Source organism: Falco rusticolus, chromosome 3 (assembly GCF_015220075.1).
Source record: "Falco rusticolus isolate bFalRus1 chromosome 3, bFalRus1.pri, whole genome shotgun sequence".
Lineage (NCBI taxonomy): Eukaryota > Metazoa > Chordata > Aves > Falconiformes > Falconidae > Falco > Falco rusticolus.
Genome location: NC_051189.1, coordinates 6677176 through 6686137, shown reverse-complemented (window position 1 = coordinate 6686137; position 8962 = coordinate 6677176). Strand labels below are relative to the sequence as shown.

Sequence of the window (8962 nt, the reverse complement as noted above, 5' to 3'; positions counted from 1 at the left end):
AGACTGTGTGACACACTGGTCCATATACTATACATGTTCCACTATGGAGATATTACCAGTCAGATAATACTGCTTCCACTACCATTACAATACAGCATCCATACCACTTAACTTCTTAAATAGTATTACTCAGCCATACTGCAGATATGTAAGCTGTCAGGTTGCCTATAGCCACATCACTATCAAGCTACAGCCAAGTAACTGTTTCCTTATTATGAATGGTATTTTATTGTACATGTCAAATCTTTCAAAGTCCATTTCAGAATTAAGAAAAAAATGCAGGAATATGGTTTAATTTTCAGGTATAAGATATATGATTCTTGGAAACAGAAAACAATATTACTAGCCTACATAAGTAAAAGTGAAGTAAATCTGCACATATCTAGGAGTGTACAATGCCAGTTCTGAAAGAGCAATTTAACTAAAATGAGACAAAACCTTTTTAAAATGATCTCCAGTCTTATTTTTAGTGATAAGACTATAGCAATTAAAATGAGGATATTCCTAAGGGTTTTAATTATATGCAGGATATTTTGTCCTAAAGGTTCAAATTGTCGAGAATCAGATAGAATAAATTGATGAGCAAATCTTGTGACTGTCTTGGAATGGAGAGGGGAAAAAGTACCCATAATGACTAAATGATGGCATACTACTACAGCTGAAATGCAGAAATTTAGTACTGCAAACTATGTCTGTTGTTGCATGGGTACAGTATAAGTTTTTGTGAATAGCCTAGGTCGTCCTTGTAGGGTCTTGTATCTTTTGGAATTACTGTTGTATGTCCTCTGATCTGCTGTTGTGTTAGTTTAAGCCAGAGGCATTTCAGGGATATATGCTGTAGCTTTCTTACTATTACTTTGAAAGGATTTCATGATTCTCTGAAATTATAGATGGCATTTGTACAGAATTCATTTGATAAAAGAAGGGTTGGTTTGAGAACCTTGTGGTAGTGGAAGTCCGTAAACAGTTCTGGCTGTAGGATGTCATTTGGAAGGATAAGTGGGAAGAGGGAGCTTTGATTGACTCGTGCCTTGGACCTCTTTGATCTCTCTCCATTTACCTGTGGGACAACCTGCCTTGGGTTTACAACTGCATTTTATGGAGGATTTAGGAAGATATTTGAGGAAGGTTTGTTCTCTTTTCTGCTTTTCTGGTAATGAAGCAGAACAATTTGACGATTTTTTTTTGATAAATAGCTGAAAATGTAAAAACTCTATAGGCTGGATTCTTACAGGACAGCCCAAAACCACTGAATGTAAGCACATCCAAGAATGACAGTGGCAATCTCTTCTTTATTCCTTCCTTACAATAGGAAGGTCTATTGTACATCTGCTTTTTTTTTTCTCTTTTCTGGGTTTTGTTAAGATGATGACAAGCAAGCTTAAATATTGTATTTTCCAATATAAAGTATTCTACTTAAAAGATCTAAAAAGTTATTTTGAGCAAAATCAGCATTTGTCCCATGTGCCGAAAGAGAAAGAAATGTTTTACCTATCTTCAACTGTTCATTCCACTTTCCATGATGTTTTTAAACTGATTGTCATGGCTTTGGGCAAAGTTTCTTTGTGGAAAGCTAGGCCTTTTTCATAAACCAGTTCTTCCTTGTTTTATCAATACTTATTTGCTGTGGTAGGGGTGAGGGATATCACATCCTTTGACCTAGGATGTGATATGGGGCATCATATGTTCTTTGAGGTGGTTTAGAAGCGATTAAATTCGTAGGCATTTGAAAATAACTTTTGGATGCTCTCTGCAAGATGTGTCACAGAGATGTTGAACCTAGTGAGATAATTCGGATTCCTCTGTAGTAGTTAGCAATGAACCACAGTGAAGTCTGTATCCTTCTGTTAGACGGTTACTCAGCATACCCTTGCTGAGTAGTGAGATTCTGAAGTAAAACTAATTATTCCAGCTAATTAGTGCTAGGAAGACCTAACACAAACCTGCATGAAAATTTTGTGAGTGTGTCTGGGGTTGTACTTGTTTATTTAATTCTCCCAGGGTGTTGTCTGCTATGTTTTTTTTTGAAAGGGTCGCAGCTGGAGGTGGGTAGGAGGAGGCAGGCTGCCTCTTTGCCTTGTCTCAACTGCTGTCTTGTGACTCAGCCTGAAAACTGAGGAGAAGACACAAGTGGGGGCTGCTGAGCTGTTTTCAGGGAAACCAAATGCTCCAGGGACAGGGAAGGTCAATGACTTGGTAAGTAGCAACACCACAGCGTAAATATAAACTAAGAGACTTGCAAAGAAGTACAGGGAGTAGAGCAATTTCATCATGGATGGAACTAAAAAGGAAGACATCTTGCCTGAGGTCACACCAAGTTCAACAATATAAATAATGCTATTTGACACATCAATGAAGAGAAACAGTTATACTTCTGACTTTGAGCTTCATTCGGAGGGACCTCAATATCAAAGTCCTGAATCAAACTTGTTTCCTGAAGTCCTGAGAGTAGCTCAAAACTGAGAGTTCTTTAGGTCCATCATGAATAAAACCCTCTGAATGACCCTTTGGGTGAATTGAAAGCGGATTAATTTGAAGCTTTCTCATCTATCAATAATCTGTCTAATCTGTCTAATCTCTCTAATCTGACATTAAACCTGATCTGCAAGTGGCAGATTTTTTTTGCATAAAGTAAAAGTTAAAGCAAGCATTTTTGATTCAGATACAAGTTTTCTCCTCAGTGAATGACACAGAATTTGAGGTTTAGTTTCAGTCTGTGTTAGGATAGTTGCAATAGCATAAATGAAATTTATTCTAGTTTAAGGAGGATTTTAGGTACTACATACTGGTCTGTACTCATCTGTTTTACGAGCGAGCAAAATTACATTTCAGAAAAATGTGTGCATAACTTAGAAAAGAAAAAAAAAATCCTATAAGGATTTCCAAGTTGTGTATATACAAATGGATTTAGATGACCTCAAGTAGTGTATTTGAAATTGACTGATTTTTAGCAACTTAGTACAAAAAATGGAACCCTGAAAATCATGACTTCTTATGTGATAGAACTGAGTACATTCACAAAAGCCATGCAAGCAAGGAGGTAAGGGTTATTTTTCGGTTATAATATGCAAATACAACGTTGGATGTAAAAGCTGTCAGCTAGTTAACTCTTTCAAAATGCTTTGCTAACAGCATAAATCTACAAAATAATAACAGGCAACTGTGCAATTTCTTTCTCAGATTATTGTGTAAAAAGATGCTTTCATGGTTCAGCATATGAATGTGTCCTTAGAAAGTGCTACAAGCAATGTAATTTGATCAAATATTCATAATTCTTTTTTTCTGAGCAGCTGCCTATTTTAAGAACCCATGTTAATACATTCCACTGATTAGTGGCATCTAGTAAAAGATGCCTTTCAGGGTAGGCTCTTTTTATTTTTTCTTCTAGCCATATATTTATTTCATAAAATGAAGAAAAGCAGAGGTAAAGATTATAGACACAAATTTACATGAGTGGATGAAAGAGTACCTTTAACCTAAAGCCCATCTGGGAAAATGAGCGGCTTGACATCTGGTTAGTAGGGCTGATCATATAGTGCAGGCAAGGTAATATTTGTTCAAATGGAAATTACATTTGTCCCTTTAAATTTTGATTAATCAATGTGATCATAAGAATGTACTCTTGATCTCCAAATTCCTTGCTGAATAACTGTTCATACATAATGATGCAAATATTCAATGGCAGTATGGATTTGTACAGAGATTTTGCAAGAGCCAAGGGCTTTCTGGGTAAGAATAAATATAAGAAGAAAAAGTAGCTCTCTGTAGTGAAGAGACAGTGATGGGAAAACTAAGGGGTTTTTTAACAACTCTGTAAGGTGTAGAATATATTAATAAATTGCAGATTATTCAAAGATTGATATGAAAGAATTGAAAAATATATTTCAAAGCAAAAATCCCCATTTATTCATTTATTTCCCTAGATCTCTGAATTTGTGTATATCCTGTGAAGATCTCTATTCTTAGAAGATATTACAGTGAGTTGTATTTGTGTAAAGTAAAATATAGCAGTCAATTTTTCTTTGCTGATGTATTTAATGGGAAATACATGTTCATGTCCAGTTTCTTGCCAATTGTTATTCTGTTTTCCTTCTATTTGTGCTATTAATTAATTAATAATTCAGGAAAAAAACACCCTTAATTCTTCCTAAATACTTACTTCCTCCAAATAAAGTAGCATACATATTTCACTGATAAATATCATTATTTCTTTATTTCTACATTTATTATAGTTCTTAAAGTATATCTTCTTTGACATAGTGCATACCTCGTCCATAAATTCCAGATAGTTTCTATATTTGATATGCATATGCCCCTACTACTTTCACATGAAAATATAAATATAAATATAAAAAAATGCAGCAGATGCTACCCTTTCCCTGCTATAGTTGTAGCAACAAAAGGGAATATTGTAACAGTGGTTTCAGTACTCAGCCTATGTGTGGTTGTTTGCTCCTGGATATTACATGATCCTTTCTCCCTTGCCTTCCTAATTTGATGTTAACACTCCAGCAATTCTTTTGCTCATTCTCATCCTACATGCAATGAAAACCAATCCTTTTGTTAGTTATCAACTCGGCAAGAAAAATTAGTGATCTTTGGGCAGTTACAGCAGAACTGCCATGCATATTTCATTCAATAAAGACAGCCCAATTCCAAAATGTTGTGAAAACTCATACTCAAACCTCATGCCCATACTTCAGTTCTGCTAAGGCCAACACATTAATTATTTGTGTTCTCTAAATTATTTGTGTGACAGAAGGAAGCTATGTACTGTGGTCATAACAAGTGCTGCCTGATGCATCTTTAATATTACTGTCTCTCTTCAGAGTTCGCCATATCTTTCTGTTCGTAGCTGGGCTTGTGTATACTCAGGTGAAAAGAAGCATGAAGATTTACAAGATGCATAAGCAAATCCAAGGCTTGAGCATTCAAGTATGCAAGATGCATGTAAACTTACAATAGGTTCAAATATTAGTACATCTGGAAGAAGCAGAGTGACTTCAGTGAGACTATTTTTACTCATTCTACCATTAGTGACAATTCCTTCTAATTGGAGCAGTCTGCAGATTTTGTTAAAAGCTTGTTACATTTTTCTGTGCTTTTAAGAAGTTCCAGAAAAATAGATTTGGCAACATTCTCAATATTACTTTCCCAAACACCAATTTGTTGTTGCAAACTTACTTCAGTTTGATTTACTAGTGTAATTCATTTATCGGTTTTGTGTTCATGACATTTATAATTCACAGTTGTTGGCATTTACAGCAAGTTGGCAGATCTCATCACAATATTACATCAAAGTCAATTTGAATTAATTCATTAATTAAAAAGTCTATTGTAATTTGATTTCTTTTCAACAATTGCTGGTAACAGTGTCTGCTGCCAGCTAATCTTGGTTATTTAAAACAATGACAAAAAGAAAACATTATGGCTAGCTGAGTAGAATTGCATTGCTTAGGGCTTACAGTTAAAAATATGAGCATTTGCAATTAGCTTTGATATGATGTTCAGATCGCATTTCCTTGATAAGGAAAAAAAAAGGCATCAGGTAGGTTGTTACTCAATATGCAGGTGATAGCAATAGTTCTTTAGGTATTCAGGTTCTGCATTAGGATTTATATAATGTGATCTTTGATTATATATGTACAAATCAGGCATGCTGAAGGCTCAAGACTGTCATGTCCGGAACAAATCTCAAGAAAGCTAGAAAAAAATGCAGTTTTGATTTAGCAGAATAAAATATTCAAATCATAAAACCTATATGTCTTTGAATATTTTTAATGTTTAAAATTCTGATGAGTGTTACATTTTCCTTTGCCAATTAGTAGTTTCTTTGTTTCAGAAAAGCCTGTTCTTTTTCTTTCCTTCCCTTTAGGATGTAGTTTTCTCCAATCAGAGAGTTAGGATGTTTATTTATTCAAGAACAAAAATATATTCTCCAGACATACACAGAATTACAAGTTCTCTGGAATAATATACATGCAGGGCTGAATTCTGCTCATAATAAATTAGTGTAATTTAGGAATGACTTAATAAGAATAAATGATATTCAAATAGTAAGCAGCAGAATTTTTAGTAGCATTACCCTCTCCTCCACTGCCTATGAACCCCAAAACAAAGTAAAAGACATGAATAATTTTATTGGGAGAAGTTTCTGTTTATCGAAAAACATATTTTACACTGTAAAAACATTAACTTTTAGGTGTTTGTATAATTACATGGTGCCTGCCAGTACTGTCTTAGGTGCAGACACCATTATCCACAATTTACTTTTTGTAAAGTCCTGGAAAACAAATTCTTTTGTCTGAATTTGCTTTGACTATACAAACTGCCATCACTTTAAAAAAAAAAAAATAATATGCCAGCAAGCCAAAATGTTATATATGAAAAATATTTCAAGTTTAGCTTTAAGATGAAGAAAATTAAACTCAAATTTTATTTACCATCTATATACTAAAGAGTTTTTGCTTTGTAAAACATTCATGCTGTACCAACTTTTTTCCTTTTCTTTACACAGAATTCAACATTACCAAACACAAACATCTTTGCAAGGTTCTTTCACTGTCTTCCTCTGGTCAAAATAGATCATGAGTTCCTCTTGGCAGAGTATACAGGGGTTTCAGTTATTCCACAGAAGAGCTCCTGCACACTCTGTATTGAAACATTCCCACATTTAACAATTGAAGACTCATTTTGCTTAATCAGACTCTTGAGGCAAATGGTCTGATTTCTTTTTCTACTAATCTACATTTTATGCTCTTCTTATCTCTATTTGTCCATACTGAATTCTGAAGTTATTCTGAAATGAATTCTAAAATTAACTTCAGTTCTAGGAATAGATTAATAATAATATAATTTAGCTTATATGCAAATTATAAGTTAAATGCAGGGCTTTGACTAATATTCCCAGATTTTGCTGCCTAAGTTGTCTCACCTGCATTTAAAGTTGACTCCAAGTTTTGTCTCACACAGAGGGAAGGGCAACTTGATTTCATGTTCAGGATCAAACTCTTTTTCACTTGATAAAATGATAATAAAATGAGAAAAACACAAAGAAAAAAAATCTTTATTGTAGTGTAACTGGCCCTGGCGAGCCATCCCTCTTTTACTGAGGCATGGAACAGAGTTACCAAGGGAGAGTCTTATCTTACAATATCTCACATACCTTACAATGACTGCCAGTTTTGAGTAATTTTCTGCATTTTGTTGCTGTCATGTAAAATTAGAATGACCTGAAGTTTAATTAAACCTTGTAAGCAGTACCTATCTGCCCAATACAGGATGAGTACTCACTGTTCTGAGAGAAAATTCGTAGATCTTTTATCTTTTCACATTACTGCAAATCTGGATTTTATAATGATTTTTTTCTCCAATCTCCGCCCCCCCTCCCCGATTGTTATATATATTAGAAAAGATATATATGTTTTATATGCATATGTACATATGTCTCCCTGCCCCCCAAATCATCTACATATTTAATTTTGATTACATAATTCTCTTAGTATAAAATATCTAGTGTGATGTTGTGGAATGGCATGGCTTAGATCTGACAAATGCATCTATTTGCTACAAGAGAAACAAAGATGTGAAACAGTAGTAACAAATCTAAAGTTTCCATGCACAATTTCCTGTAACCAATTACTAAAAAAATATTTTCTATCAACACTTTGTTTCCAGCAGATGATCTTCAACTTACCTCCAACAGCTCGAGCAGGTGCAGATATGTATTAATAAAAATACTATACCTTCACAAACATTATTCTTCCTTTTGAAATAATAAACCAAATGTAATGTTCCTTGGTTTACAGGACTGACTAGGACAGCAATAGCTGCAGTAGATCGTCATGGATCAGATGCACCTTTTGCCACTGTGCTGACTTGATATGTGAAATCTTGGTATGATATTGAGAAATGTCCCATAAAGTAATTCAGGCTTATTGTTGGACAGAAGGCATTGAAATGGCTTGTGTTGCAATTGGGAGTTGCTGTATTAAGCTCTAATTTGTGGTTTATTCTAGAGGAAAATATTCAGTTAAGATAATTAATACATAATACTTTATTTTTTGTTTTCTTTGGTAGATTATCACAGATGTATATTATACTTCATTTCTGTTTACATATACATTTAGAGAGAGTAGCTGATATCTGATATCATTGTAAGTTTGGAGATCTTTGGATGCATTATTTTAAACAAAAAATATAGGCCAATGTTGTTCTTTCCATACTGGCTGAATTTAGTTATTTCATTAGAAAACATTTTATATATGTAGATGCATAAACTTTCTATGTGAGGTGAAATCCAGAGACTGATTAAGTGGTTGCGAAAACCTTCAGTAGTGGACACTTGCCTATCTATCAGATAAGGGAAAGCTTTTCTTTCAGCTACTTCTGCTTGTTTGTATTAGATAAAGAGTTTACATTCTCACTGTCGTCTAAATAAAAGACATCCATAAAATGCAGTTTATTCGACTCACCTTTGTCAGATATCTCATCATATTTATTTGCAGAAGTTAAGAGAGAATTTGCCCTTTGCTAGTTTTAGCTTGCATCAATTGAGACTTTTAATTTAATTTTCAGTAACCCTCTTCGTATCAAAGATGAATGTATGCTGTTTACACTGTTTAAGATCAATTTTACATGAACTATACTCTGGTGATGCATATGATGGGAGCATGATGTTTCTTTTCTGGACTCATTTTTCATCTTGTTTTTCAAGTTAATGTTCTTCTATTTATTCTCCACCACCATTTTCTTGGTTCCAGTTTGTGTCCCATGACATTCAGCAATGAAAACTCAGATGCCAAAATTAACATAGAAAAGAAACTTGTTAAGCACATTATTACACTGAATTTCAAAAAGGAAGTAAGATATGAAGAATGGTGAACAGAAATGTATTTTTCCTGCACTAACAATGGCAAGTGAGCAGGATAAACACAGCTTCTAAACCTCATCTGAACGTTTG

The 8962-nt window shown here is 34.0% G+C and overlaps 1 long non-coding RNA gene across 1 annotated transcript; it reads left to right on the top strand.

Annotated features, from left to right (window-relative positions):
* Positions 1–613: 613 nt before the first annotated feature.
* LOC119143999 lies at positions 614–8455 on the top strand. Its single transcript, XR_005102922.1, has 3 exons — positions 614–2196; positions 3924–3977; positions 7809–8455. It is a non-coding gene; the product is annotated as an uncharacterized LOC119143999 (long non-coding RNA).
* The last annotated feature ends 507 nt before the right edge of the window (positions 8456–8962 follow it).